Genomic DNA, 12,687 nt, shown 5'->3' on the forward strand with positions numbered 1-12,687 from the left:
GTCCATTATTAACGGCAGACTGGATCTGTTTTCCATCCGGGTTCTTTCACGGATCAATATTTCATTCTTCTTTTCGTCACGCCTGTTTGGGCTCGTTCCTAGATCCCACTTCCCCAGGAAACGGAGGATATATAAAGGGAAAGAGAGAGAGTGTGTGTGTGTGTGTGTGTGTGTGTGTGTGTGTGTGTCCGCCGGGCTTAAATAATTCAGCTCTGCAGCCCCATCGCGATGAGACGACATGCAGTTAGTTAACATTCCTTTGAATAAATACTCCGAAAGGATGTTCACACACACTTTCTGTGCAGGAAAAAAACTAATTTAAAATGACAATATGAGGCTCCATTTGATCTCTCCTCCTGAAATGAAAAAAACGTTTTAAATATTGAAAAAACAAAGAAAAAAAGGACGATTTTGAGTGTCTGATTTCTGGTTATAATGCACGTTAACTGTAGTGATTAAATATTGAATCCGAAATACATGTTTCTTCAATACGTAGAAATGATGACAAATTAACCACTTGCATGATACTATACATTTATATCAACAAGCAAACGAAGTATTAATGCAAATCCACCTCCACGTTTTAAACAGTCCATTTAATTTAAACACATCGCCTAAATAAACCGCACATGCCACAGGTCACGTGATGTGGGTGCAGCTTAATATCGCCCTATCCAAAAAACCGCAGCCACTCCGGGTTTAACGGCCTGGTGAGAAATAAAGCTTTAAATGGTCTTATTCTCCCCCTAACGAGCCCTTTACGATGACATTAAAATAGCTGCCGTCAACAACCAACACACAAACACCAACGCAACTTCGATTTCAAAACATGCTGTAAAGTCTAATTGTTTCCACACAGACTGCAGGGGCAGGCTGTAGTGCTATGTTCTAGCGCACCTATGACATGCATGCACGGTTGTAGCACGACCACCAAAACAGAAACATGGACATAGGCCACCATATAAAAGTGTGCAGATGTATTTAGTATCCTATCATGTGCACATGATTTAAGTGGGTGATGGACCTAACCTCCTCTGGGGGGGGGGGGGGGGTCCGGGGGCTTGCTCCCCCGGGAAGATATATATATATATTTTAAATATTGAAGTTAAAAGCATCAATCTGGTGCACTTTGAGAGCAACATGAGGAGACCTGTGGATACATCTCTCAGCACCCATATGAAACAGAACTGTGAACAGATTGACTTTGTCTTTATTTTACAAATCACTCCCCTTTCAAACTGTATTCTTGTTTTACTGTCCGATAGTATTTTATACCCGGCTCGGTTCGCTGACGGCTGGCACCATTTTTAAACGGCATCACTGAAGTTGCGCTGACAGGCGACAGAGCGACACCGTTTCCCCGCAGCGAGGCTCCCCCCGTTGACAGTTCACTAGCAAAACAAAAAAATGGCAAAGTGGCTTGCCTGCCCTACGTTGTGGGGGCACAGTGACTCGTTTGGGGGGGGGGGGGGGGGGCATGGCCCGCGAATGAAGCCGACCCTAGTAGTTGCATATTTCACAGATTTGGTAGACTACACTCTGGATGATGTAGCGCATGAGATGTGATGCTTTAAATGTTGTGGCAGTAGCTCAGACCGTATAACTTTGCTTGGTAACAGGATTGGTCACTGGTTCGAGTCCTTCTCGCTGGTGCCCTCTCCAGCACACTTGGACGCATTTTACGCACAGTCAAAGTGCTGGAAATTCTGCAAACCAACAAACAAAGTGCGAGTTCACTTTCTGCAAGGCACTGCACCACCAACTAAATATCAATAATAACAGAATCATGGCACCCTTCTTCTCATAGTGATGCGTGTTTTGGTGCATTTCCGGCCTATATTTCAATAGGAGCATGTGTGTATTCTAATAGAGTGAAACTCCCCTGTTCTAATTTGGAATGTGATGCAGAGTCACACTCTATCTAAATATGGTTTTAATTAAGAATACACAGGTTTTTGTTTTGGTGAATTTACTCAATTTCCCTTTATAGAGCTTTGATCAATAGCTACCTGCTATTGATCAAGTGGACACATCTTCCAGAATCTTCTATTGAATCAGGCCCGTGCAGCTTAGAGTTTCAGCTCGGGTCTTTTTCCTGTAAAGCAATGAGCACAAATGACGACGCACACACGCGGATCTGCTCTCGGACATGTTACCTTCCCCTTCACGTTTTGACCAAGGCCCGTGAGCACGAATCCAGTAACACCCCCCTTCCTCTTCCTCTTCTTCTCGCTGGTGCCCCTCCACTGTCGCAGCCTGACCCCCTGCAGCAGAGTGAGGCTCGGACACCTTTTACGCACTGCAGGCACAGTCTCGCTGCTGCAGATGTTTCAAACCTGTGGCTCCGTTTCGGTTGCTCAACTCGGTTACGCATGCTCTCGTTAAAATGTGCATGAAAGCCTCCCCCTGTTTACCGCGGGATTATAGACACAGTGTGGGATGAGTCAGGCTGGGAGAATCACAAACAGGAGTGGAGCTGCAGAAAAGTAAAAAACAAAATGTGTGTTAACGTTAATAATGTATGGTCTTATTTCGGCTCGAAATAGTTCACGGTTCTAACCACTGGCATTGCTTCAGGGTTTTATAAGCGCGTCAAAAGTTAAGCAAATCACGAATTTTGAGGGAAAAAACAGGAACTTTCTACTTTTCCAGAGTTTCATTATAAAACATATCCATTTATTTTTGTAAAGTATTAACGCGCATTCAGAAAACATCCTAAATGTACGTTTTTAGTGTAACCTGACTCCCAACGGCTTCCTTATTTATCAGACACTCTGGCATCAGGTCAAAGGGTTCACTGTTCAGTCACACATGGAAGTTAAACCCGTCACAAAAGTATCCATAAAAGCACTGATGGATCATCTTTAATGCTGCTGTGTCTCTATGGAGACAGCTCCTGTTTGTTTCCAAATGTGATCAGCAGGCATCTTTGCATGTACTATTACATGTGTACGTGTGTTGTGCTTAATGACCTGGTCAGATGCGCAGGACATAAAGCAAGGAGTGTATAATGACCGTCAGTGTGTGTTATAAAATATTCCTAAAAGCACTAATTTCTCATTTTTGATTCTGCTAATCTGAAGAATGAGCTCTCTCTCCAGTTGTGTTAGATTATCCAAATATGCACAGTTGACGCATGAGCATTTTCTCTGCAGTGTTTCAGTATTAAATCTTTAATTGGCATGTTCAGTAAACCCCAACATCTGTACCTTGCTTTAAATTGTGTTTTTTGTTTAGCCTTTGCTCGCATTTGATGGCACATATTTGGAGGGATGTGACGTTTACGCACTGCGCGCAGGTTTATCATTAACAGAGACACTGCTGTTGTGTTGAGGGCATCTAATAAGCAGAAGGCACTTATTATAGGCTACTTATTAACATGTATGGACTTCACCTGAGGGATTATCTGCGGGATGATACTGACATGTGTGAAAGTATTAGGCGGGAGCTGATAAGTTAGTGCTGCGGGAAGCAGAAAGTATTAGAGGGAAACACAGAGCTCTATCTCTCCTCTGGCTAATGTCAAGGTCTCTCTGGTAGCCAGCTGCAAGTTATGGCCTGTGAAGAAGATTTAAGCAGATATGATTAAGGAATAATTGCCCAACTGTTTATGGTAACATGGAGACACCAAATAAAGTAAAATCTGAAGGATATTAAAGTTAAGAATCCACGCGTAATGCAGAATGACATCTGGTTCAAAATGGCCTAAAACAGCTAATTTATGAGAAGAAAGTCACTTGTGTATCATGTATCATGTCTCATAAGTGAGATCCGGCCCACAGCATGCTTTCATGGGTAGGTTTTTGACGCCTCCTCCTCTCCCTCTCTCTCCCTCCCTCCCTCCCTCTCTTTGTCTCTCCTCCCTTCTCTCCTCCCTCTATCAGTCAGTGCGCCCGTTGGCACAGGAAAGATTGAAAGTGACTCTGATTAGAAACCGGTCCTTTTAGCACCGATCAATCCGGCTCTTACTAAAACTCTCACGTCGGTGTTTGTTTCTCCGTGTTTCGTCTTAAAGCTTTCGGGTTGTTTCCCCGGGTACGTCGCGCTCTTTTACCTCCGAGGATGAAGCCATGAGTTCAGAGGAAGGAAAACAAAAACGCGTTTTGACTTAAAGAGGAAAAAGTGAAGCGTTAATATCAAGTTTTTTTCGACCTCCAGAGCTCACACGGTCTCTTTGCCTCTGCTTCCCCGACAGAAGAGCATCTTCCCTCGGCTGCTTTACGCGCAATCGCTCCCCCTTCCTCTCCCTTTCCACCACACCGTCTCCAACTTGTTCTTCCTCCTCCTTCTTCTTTGTGGATCTTCGGTTCGGTCCCAGAAGAGTCCAGAGTCAGAACATTTGGCAGAGGGTCGTGTGAGAAGAAGTAGTGCGTCAGGAGCCGAAGCACAGCCCAGCCCTGGATCCAATACTGCTGCTCAATGGACAGAGCCTCCTCAGCGGCCAGCAGCGCTACAGACACGCCGTAAACAGTGAGTACACACACACACACACACACACACACACACACACACACACACACACACACACACACACACACACACACACACACACACACACACACACACACACACACACACACACACACACACACACACACACACACACACACACACACACACACACACACACACACACACACACACACACACACACACACACACACACACACACACACACACACCACTGGTCAGGTCTGCAGACTTCAAGTTCTAAAAGCGCTTAAACTGCATGTCAATTATAGGGAAATTAATAAAAAATAGTATTCATTATAACGTATAGAAAACGTTGTCTTTGTCTCGGCCTAACCTTAACTACAAATATTATGACGATAGTAAACATGCATAATAATGAGCACTTTAATTGCACTTATTATTCTAATAATAATATTTAACGTCATACTATTTTAATAATGTTAATACAATAATGAAATTATCAGAATCTCCAAGTTTTTTGTTATTGGCCATTAATACATTAATTTAGTTGTTTTTAAGACTTAAATCATATTTTACTTATTAATTCTGCTTGCATAATACATAGCAGCTTCTTCGCACTGCAGTCAAGTGTATTTCCTTTAGTATTACTTTTACGGATTATTAGTTCAATTGAATATAACCTATTAAATATGCACCATCCGTAGATACGTCAATAAAATCCTATATATAATGTATTGAAGGACTCATGAATATTGTGAGTTAAATATTTAAGGAGATGGTTTTTGCTGCCTTTTCAGAGCTGTAGGACGCTTGGTAATAAGTGGTTTGAGTTATCGCACACGGTCAGAATAATTTATATTTGCAATATATTTAAATGCGTGTGTGTGTGTGCATGTGTGTGTGCACATTAAAATCTAATTGGGTGAAAATAAATCCTCTTTTTTGAAAACGTATTAAATGCGTCATAAATAACACTTTGTGACTTTTTAACTCTTTAGAACAAATAATTAATGAGCCATTACTGTCGCTGGTGTTACTGTTTAACACGTGCAGGGTTTAAATATAATCTACTAACTGAACGTGCACCGGTAACACGGGACGGGGCTGTTGAATAAAACATAGCGAGGGGACGGAGAGGTGTCCACCACGGGCCTTTAACCTCCGCAGGAGTCAGACATATACATATGACAGATCTTACGTGTGTGTGAGTGTGTTTGGGGACTGTGGGGAAGTTCAGGCCTCCAGGCTGCTGCTGCGTAATCCTCACAAACTGAAGCCAAATGCGTAGCAATGAGAACCAGCCCTCCTGCAGACCGTCATGTCAGGAGCAATAACGTAAAGAAAAACATACACAAACATACATTTTAGATTAATTGTGAGTTTTAAAGTAAAAGCATCTGACGGTTTCGCGAAGAAGAAAGACAGAAAATATGCGCATTCGTGCTTCGTCTCGTTTTTCCACTTCAACGAGGAATCCACTCATGCTTTTTTATTTCTGAAAGTAGAGCCTCCTCACACTGACAGCGACTACTCTCAGCCTCTCTGACCTTTAAAGAACACAGCAGGGTGACTCTTATTGTCCCAAACTACCAGAAACACAAACAGCGTTTATGTTTACGAGGTGTTTTTCTAACCAAATGACGCGCGTAGTCTCCGGACTTCTCACCTGCGTAAAATGTAAAAGGAGGATTTGGATTCAGATTTATATTAAAAGCAATGTTTTTGCACATATTAATAAATATAGAATTAATAGAATTAAATAGGTTTGCTAATTAATTGAACCGTATTAACGGCAGCTCTGTGACGCCCCCGTTTTCTCTTTTTTCCGCATCGCGTCAATCAAAATCAATAAAATACGTAAAAAAATCTCAAATCCGGGACTTTTTTTTGGCGTGGAGAAGCTGATTGGTTTCAGCTGCAGTGATGGAGACTCCGCTGCTTTCATTCCGGCCTGCCTGTCAACCCAAAGTTTGCTCACATGCTAAAAAGTTGACAGGAAGCGGAGGGGAAGGAAGGGAGGGGGGGGGGGGGGTTTAATGTGAAGAGTTTGCGTTTTATACAAAAAATGGTGGGAAACTAACATTTTCTCTGGCTTTCGCCGAGATGCAGAAGCTTTATGTGTGTTTTTCTTATTGTGGCACAAAGATGAGCACATTATTTATGGTCTGCAATTTCATGCTTATAACGAAGACCACCACCGCCATTTTAATTTAGTTTAGCTTCACTTTGCAGTTATTTTTTTACTGAAGCTACAATATGTTTTTATTATACAAGTCGTACATTTTTCATTTCTTCTACTCCTTTTATTATTTTTAATTTGATTAATATTAGAGTTACAAAAGTGTAACAGTGTCTCAGATTTGAGATAAAACATTCATTTAATGTTAATTCACAATAGCCTACTTGTAGATACAACACTTTACATTACATTTCATTTAGCCGACATTTCCATCCAAAACAACACACAATAAACCAGGACAAAGCAAACTCAGAACAGCAACAACATCCTGCTTTAGCTCCAAATAAATCAAACCATTTGAATTATTTGGAGACTTTAAATCCTTTCAGTGTCTCCTCCAGTCTCCCTGCCTCTCTGTGTGAGATCAGCTATCTGTTCACACGTAATAAGGGCGTGTCCGTGCTATTTAAAGCGCAGATTAGATGGCGGGAGAAGCTCTAATGATGCTCCTCTCTGTCTCCACCAGCCTCTGTGTGATTATGGATACAAAAAACTGTGTGTGTGTGAAAGAAAACTCCAGCAAGTGCACACTGAGGCTGTGTTACCCACTCTGGTGAGGCTGTGGTGCATGGGTTTGGCATCTGTGTGTGTGTGTGTGTGTGTGTGTGTGTGTGTGTGTGTGTGTGTGTGTGTGTGGTGTGTGTGTGTGTGTGTGTGTGTGTGTGTGTGTGTGTGTGTGTGTGTGTGTGTGTGTGTGTGTGTGTGTGTGAGTGTGTGTGTAAAAGTTTGAGCAGTTATTTAGGCAGCTCTAAGTGTCTGACAGTATAACAGGAACACCTCGTGATGTAATGCAGTTTTAAACGTCCCTAAAGTTGCATCACTGCACTGGACTGCATCTATTATTTTGTCTACCCTTCTACACTGCTTTACATACATGCATATGTGTGTGTGTGTGTGTGTTTTAACTCTCCTTATGTCCCTGCAGTGTGTTTTCTGAGTCAGTGTGTGGTCCCTGGAAGTGTTAAAGCTCAGTCTGTGTAGCATGCTGACTGTGGTTTGTGTGGCTTTAGTGTGTGTGTGTGTGTGTGTGTGTGTGTGTGTGTGTGTGTGTGTGGATGAGTGCATCCTTTAGCTGGAAGGGCGAGGCTGTAAATGCTTGCTGTTAACTCTTCATCCCGTATTATCAAATGAGATGTTTACGAGGGAGCCAAACATGTTCGCCAGAAGGCCAACGTCTCGCCCCCTCACCCCTCTTATTTTCCTGTGTGTGTGTGTGTGTGTGTGTGTGTGTGTGTGTGTGTGTCATAAAGGTCTGTCTTCCCCTCACACCAGCTCTCTCCACATCAGTCTCACATCTGAAGGTCATAAACAGCAGATTCCACAATAATGTAACCTTCAATAACTGCAATCATTTCTCATAAACACACACACATAAAACCTCTCATGATGTTCCCCATTTTGTTTCTGACTCACAAAAACTCATTTTGATCTTTTTGGGAGGGGTGACCCTTACTGTGAAGTTCATGCATTATATATACTTTAAAAAGAGGTCTCAAACGCTGAATAGTAATAATTATAAGCACTCATCAATGTTCATAATGTTTTATAACACTAATCAAAACAAGGGCTGGACAATATGTAAACAATATGATACATGATATATATATATATTCAATTAATTCATTTGTAATCAACATTTATTCCAAAATGTAAAAAAGAAAGTGAAAATATTTCATATTTCAGATCAATTTGACTCAATATGTGCTTTTTATTATCAATAAATCAAATTGAACACGGAGTCACCCCCACTCGCAGCATTATCAAGTATCATAAAGTCAATTCTTTATAATTGCTGGTCAATGATATTTAGTTGGTTTTCTCACGCGTTATAATTCCCATATCGGTCACACATTATTTGAATGCATCACAAGTGTGTTAATAATGCATTGTAAACATGTGCTTGCTAAAAGGTCAGTAAGTGAGCAGCAGATAGGAAGTCATATGCTTTCAAATGAATATTTATGAGTTATATAATGTACATGTGTTACTTATAAAAGTGCATAATCATATTTATAAGTACTTTATTATAATGCATGGTTGATGTGTTGCAAAGAAATCACTATGAAGGATGAGATATTGTGACACTCGACCTTATACTGTGTTATCCTTATTAAGCATTATGAATATTAACTTATAACTATATACATTAAGTGTATAAGGAGATTATAATGCATTATAAGGCCGTCCTAATGCATCATAGTCAAAGGCTTGCAAACAATGTCAGTAAATGCACAACTAATATGATGTTTTATGGAAATGTAACTTACAATTAGCTATTATAAAACGATTTAAAGTGCTTATAACTATAATTATTAACAGACTATAAAGCATTATTAGCATGTTTATAGTGCACATAGAAACTTCTTCAGTTTTTTTGGTGCATCAGTAACACATCTTCATCACGCCCCCCCCTGTGTGTGTGTGTGTGTGTGTGTGTGTGTGTGTGTGTGTGTGTGTGTGTGTGTGTGTGTTATCTGTGCTCAGAGCCGAGCATTAACCAATAGCTTGATAACGCTGCTATAAAAGTGGATCTCAAACGGGAAGAACATATCTGGATATTTTCCAACGTGAGGTGACGCCTCTCAGAGCTAATAATGTGTGTGTGTGTGTGTGTGGTTTGCATGTCGAAGGTACAGCCCTTCATTAGCAGACAGTATCGTAACGGCAGGTTTAGATACAGAGAGGCAGTTAGAGCGAGGCCATGGCTCTGCAGCTCTGAGAGGTCAGTTTCATTTTAAAACACTTTTGTACTTTGTTTTGAGATATCAGAGCAAAGTTAGAGTGAGTGGCTGCTCTCTGTTTCCTGACAGTGAAGTAGTGTGTGTGTGTGTGTGTGTGTGTGTGTGTGTGTGTGTGTGTGTGTGTGTGTGTGTGTGTGTGTGTGTGTGTGTGTGTGTGTGTGTGTGTGTGTGTGTGTGTGTGTGTGTGTGTGTGTGTGTGTGTAGGCATGATAGTGTGGAGAGGACGATGTAGCAAACTTGGTTTGAATACACTTATAATACGTTGCATGTGGTGAATTTCCATAATAATGATCCTAAATACAATAAAAGCTTTCTATCTCGGTATAGTGGTGAGAAAAAAGTAATTAAAATAAGAAAAAGCAGAAAATACAGGAATTATAACAAGAAGGAACAGACTCGGTTAGATGTTGCTCTGTAATTATATACATTGTATACATATATACTGTACTGATGCACTTCTTGACAAAACGTTAAAACAATGTGATTTCAGTATCTTTAAGAAACAACTTTAAGAGTTTAGAGCAGGGGGGTCAAACTCAAACACACAGTGGGCCAACATTAAAAAATGGGTACTAGTGGAGGGCCGGACTGGTTCAATGTTTATTGCAGGACTTATTGAAATGAACTTATTGCACATATTAAACCTGGAACTAACAAAGCTTCAATTATTGCCTATAAAAACAACATTAAACATTAAATAATCAGCTGCATTCATTTCTTATGGCTCTATCTGCAGCTTTTCCAGAGTCATTTCTTATGATCACATTTCTCCACAGGCCAACAACAGCTTCAACAAAACTATTCCCCTCAAAGAGAAACCAAACATGCCCTGTTGTCGTGAGAGAAAGTGCAGAAGGAAGCATCCATTGAACTCAGTGCTGCTCTGTGATGCTAGCTCAGATACTTGGCATCTCATCTTGGGTGCAAGGTCATCAATGTTTGGGCTCAGGCTCTGAGCGGAGGAGACCCTCAGGATGGAGTGAAGGTGTGCGTGCAATATACCGGAGGGCCAGATCTAACAGGAATTAGAAATTATCCTGCGGGCCGAAATTAAATCCACCACGGGCCTGATTTGGCCCCCGGGCCTCGAGTTTGACACCTGTGGTTTAAAGCATGATTTGAAGATAACCCGGATAATATTATTATATATATCATGTGTAAGGAATATATATTATTCAGACCATGTCGTTCCTTATCTCTCCTGTCCATCTAATTGGCAAAAAAGCCTAAAAAGTCATATTTACCACCAAGTTTTTCACACTTTTAGTTTCTGACCACTTCTTGTACATTTTGTACACATGTTGCTTCATCAGAGGCCGAACATTAAAAAGCTGAATGCAACTTTTCAAACCTTTTAATCCCTTTGATGCAAGAATAAAAGCACCAGAGAGAGTGAGGGATGCTAAAATACATTAAAAAAAGATTAAACGACTTAAAAAGCATATTTTATGTCCGTTTCTGCAGCCGGTCATTACAGCGTCTGATTTGTAGAGTTTAGACTGGCTTTGAATTACATGTTCGCTCCAGCGTGTGTGTGTGTGTGTGTGTGTGTGTTTGAGTGGTACATATTGTTTATAGGTGTGTTTGTTGTCCTGTCCTACTCTCCCATTTCTTTGGGTGTGTCGACTCTGCAATCTTGTCTCTGGCTCTGTGTGTACTTGTTACGTCTACACCGTGTAATAATGTGGAATTTGATAGAGGCTTATCATCATAAAACACACGTTGTCCTGGGATCGTCCACGATGCGGGACAAACAGAGAGGAGCTGCATTTATTTCTTTATATCTGACTGTCTCGGGGAAGAAGCATTTAAAGTTAAGATTGCTGTATTACATGTATCATCAAATTCAGCAAATTACGACGATATTGCAGCTTATTTTCACTTGTATTAATGATACAGGGGAACGGAGTAAACATTTTAACTAAAAGATATCACCATGAAAGTTCCCTATCTGATCGTTTACAATAAGACAATCATTTTATGTAATACATGTTTTCTAACACGTCATGTTTAAATAGGCCAAAGAGGCATTATGTTATTAAATACGAGATCATTTGCATATATTTCCAGAACGCCTCCATTGGACTCCTTTGTTAACTTCCGGAACATGGTGACATCGCTATGTAACACTCACGCTTCTATTGGCTAGCGTTCCAACACATTGTAGGTGATAGGCTAAGGGGCGGGACATCTCTAAGCGGTTGACCAATCACAACAGAGCCGGCCAGCTAACCAATCAGAGCAGACTAGGCTCTGGTTTCAGACAGAGGGTGAAAAGAGGTGCTGCAGCACAGACAGTATGAGAACAATAAAGAGCTTTTTGAACGTTAAAGCATGGAGACACTACATACTGATATACACCTGAACATCAGCAGGAGAGGACTCTTTAAAGTAGAGACACTACATACTGATATACACCTGAACATCAGCAGGAGAGGACTCTTTAAAGTAGAGACACTATATACTGATATACACCTGAACATCAGCAGGAGAGGACTCTTTAAAGTAGAGACACTACGTACTGATATACACCTCAACATCAGCAGGAGAGGACTCTTTAAAGTAGAGACACTACATACTGATATACACCTGAACATCAGCAGGAGAGGACTCTTTAAAGTAGAGACACTACATACTGATATACACCTGAACATCAGCAGGAGAGGACTCTTTAAAGTAGAGACACTACGTACTGATATACACCTGAACATCAGCAGGAGAGGACTCTTTAAAGTAGAGACACTACATACTGATATACACCTGAACATCAGCAGGAGAGGACTCTTTAAAGTAGAGACACTACATACTGATATACACCTGAACATCAGCAGGAGAGGACTCTTTAAAGCAGAGACACTACATACTGATATACACCTGAAAATCAGCAGGAGAGGACTCTTTAAAGTAGAGACACTACATACTGATATATACCTGAACATCAGCAGGAGAGGACTCTTTAAAGTAGAGACACTACATACTGATATACACCTGAACATCAGCAGGAGAGGACTCTTTAAAGTAGAGACACTACATACTGATATACACCTGAACATCAGCAGGAGAGGACTCTTTAAAGTAGAGACACTACATACTGATATACACCTGAACATCAGCAGGAGAGGACTCTTTAAAGTAGAGACACTACATACTGATATACACCTGAACATCAGCAGGAGAGGACTCTTTAAAGTGGAAACACTACACACTGATATACACCTGAACATCAGCAGGAGAGGACTCTTTAAAGTGGAGACACTACACACTGATATACAC

The 12,687-nt window shown here is 41.0% G+C and overlaps 1 protein-coding gene across 5 annotated transcripts in view; it reads left to right on the forward strand.

Moving 5' to 3' along the window:
- Positions 1-3,900: 3,900 nt before the first annotated feature.
- Positions 3,901-12,687, forward strand: part of satb2 (SATB homeobox 2) — a gene marked incomplete at its 3' end in the record, with an annotated part of 43,270 nt that continues 34,483 nt past the window's right edge. For all 5 annotated transcript variants that reach the window (XM_034227410.1, XM_034227411.1, XM_034227413.1 and 2 more), the window contains 1 exon segment: positions 3,901-4,470.

The sequence above is a fragment of the Gymnodraco acuticeps genome, unplaced genomic scaffold (genome assembly GCF_902827175.1).
Source record: "Gymnodraco acuticeps unplaced genomic scaffold, fGymAcu1.1, whole genome shotgun sequence".
NCBI classification, from domain to species: domain Eukaryota; kingdom Metazoa; phylum Chordata; class Actinopteri; order Perciformes; family Bathydraconidae; genus Gymnodraco; species Gymnodraco acuticeps.